Source organism: Palaemon carinicauda, chromosome 6 (genome assembly GCF_036898095.1).
Source record: "Palaemon carinicauda isolate YSFRI2023 chromosome 6, ASM3689809v2, whole genome shotgun sequence".
Taxonomy (NCBI): domain Eukaryota; kingdom Metazoa; phylum Arthropoda; class Malacostraca; order Decapoda; family Palaemonidae; genus Palaemon; species Palaemon carinicauda.
The window spans coordinates 128390617-128393116 of record NC_090730.1 but is presented as its reverse complement, the minus strand read 5'-3'; the positions used below and the strand labels follow the sequence as shown (position 1 = coordinate 128393116).

General features: G+C 42.6%; 1 pseudogene; it reads left to right on the top strand.

Moving 5' to 3' along the window:
* The window catches only part of LOC137643231 (DE-cadherin-like), a 154667-nt pseudogene that overhangs the window by 139015 nt on the left and 13152 nt on the right, over positions 1 to 2500 (top strand).

Genomic DNA, 2500 nt, shown 5'->3' with positions numbered 1-2500 from the left:
AAGAGATAATAAATGCACTGAGGAAGATGAAGAATGGGAAGGCAACTGGACCAGACATGATTCCTGTAGAGGCATGGAAAGCCTTAGGAGATGAAGGAGTGGATATACTGTACGATCTCATGATAAAGATTTTTGAGCATGAAAAGATACCAAATGAGTGGCATGGGAGTATATTGATCCCAATCTTTAAAGGGAAAGGTGACGTCCAAGAGTGTCCCACACTTTGAAGATACTGGAAAGGATGATAGATGCCAGACTAAGAGAAGAAGTAGAAATAGGTAAAAAGCAGATGGGATTCATGAAGGGGAGGGGAACAACAGATGGTGTATTTTGTCTGAGGCAACTAATGGAGAAATTCCGGGAAAAGCAAAGAGACCTGCATGTAGTATTCATTGACTTTGAAAAGGTTTATGACAGAGTCCCAAGACAAGAGGTATGGAGGAGTCTGAGGGAGAGGAGGGTGCCAGAGAAGTACGTTCGACTGACACAAGAGATGTACCGTAGCGTATTTACTAGAGTTAGGAGCAGTGCTGAGGTGAGGGTAGGATTACACCAAGGGTCAGCTCTGAACCCATTTATATTTAACATAGTGATGGACGTTTTGATAGAAGAGGTAAGGGAGGCAGTACCATGGAACATATTGTATGCAGATGATATTGTTCTGTTCGCAGAGAGCAGGGAAGATGTGGAAATGAAATTGGAAAGGTGGAGGCAAGTACTGGAGGACAGAGGAATGAGAATAAGTAGATCTAAGACAGAATATATGTGTACCACCAGTGAGGGGGATGATAGAGAAAGTATTCATCTTAGGGGAGAACAGATAAAGAGAGTTGATAAGTTTAAGTATTTGGGATCCTTTGTTAACGCTGGAGGAGGTATGGAAGATGAAGTTAAACATCGGGTACAGGCAGGCTGGAACAACTGGAGAGCAGCCTCAGGAGTTCTTTGTGACAAAAGAATACCACTGAGGTTAAAAGGAAAATTTCATAGGACAGTGGTGAGAACAGCAATGCTGTATGGAACGGAAACAGCAAGCATGAGGAAGAGAGAGGAGAAGAAGATGGATTTGGCAGAAATGAGAATGCTTAGGTGGATGTCTGGGGTGACAAGAGAGGATCAGATAAGAAATGACTACATAAGGGGCTCGACAAAGGTGGTGGAAAAATCAAAGAAAATGCAGGAAGGGAGGCTGAGATGGTATGGACACCTGATGAGGAGAGATGAGGACCACGTTGGGACACATACTATGGAGATGGAGGTTCAGAGAAGAAGAAAAAGAGGGAGACCAAGAAAGAGATGGAGGGACTGTGTGAGAGGAGACTTACAGGAAAAGGGGATTGATGAGGCAGAAGCGCAGAATAGAAAAAGATGGAAACGGCTTATCCGCAACGGCAACCCCATATAAAAATGAGAACCAGCTAGGAACAAGAAGAAGAAGAAGAGACAGTGAAAGATGGAAATGGGAGGTTGTTAAAAGGAGAGGAGGCAAGGAAAAGATGGGCGGAATATTTTGAAAGTTTACTGAATGTTGAGGATAGTAGGGAGGCAGATATAATTGCTGTTGCAGGTGTTGAGGTGCAAGTGATGGGAGATGAGAATGAGAGAGAGATTACAATAGATGAAGTGAGGAGAGCACTAGATGAAACGTGAGTAGGAAAAGCGTCTGATATGGATGGTGTGAGAGCTGAGATGTTGAAGGAAGGGGGTGTGACTGTACTTGAATGGTTGGTGAGATTGTTTAACATGTGTTTTGTGTTGTCAATGGTACCAGTAGATTGGGTTTGTGCATGTATTGTACCACTATATGAGGGTAAGGGAGATGTGCATGAGTGTTGTAATTCAAGAGGTATTAGTTTGTTAAGCGTAGATGGAAAAGTGTATGGTAGAATAATGATTAATAGGATCAAGGATAAAACAGAGAATGCAATCTTAGAAATACAGGGTGGTTTTAGAAGAGGTAGGGGTTGTATGAATCAGATTTTTACAGTAAGGCAGATATGCGAGAAATATTTAGCAAAAGGTAAGGAGGTGTATGTTGCGTTTATGGATCTGGAGAAAGCGTATGATAGAGTTGATAGGGAAGCAATGTGGAATGTGATGAGGTTATATGGAGTTGGTGGAAAGTTGTTGCAAGCAGTGAAAAGTTTCTACAAAGGTAGTAAAGCATGTGTTAGGGTAGGAAATGAAGGGAGTGACTGGTTTCCGGTGAGAGTGGGCTGAGACAGGATGTGTGATTTCACCGTGGTTGTTTAACTTGTATGTTGATGGAGTGGTGAGAGAGGTGAATGCTCGAGTGCTTGGACGAGGATTAAAACTGGTAGACGAGAAGAGAAGCTTGGCCGATTAGTGACAGAATTTGGAAGAGTGTGTGAGAGAAGGAAGTTGAGAGTTAATGTGGGTAAGAGTAAGGTTATGAGATGTACGAGAAGGGAAGGTGGTGCAAGGTTGAATGTCATGTTGAATGGAGAGTTACTTGAGGAAGTGGATCAGTTTAAGTACT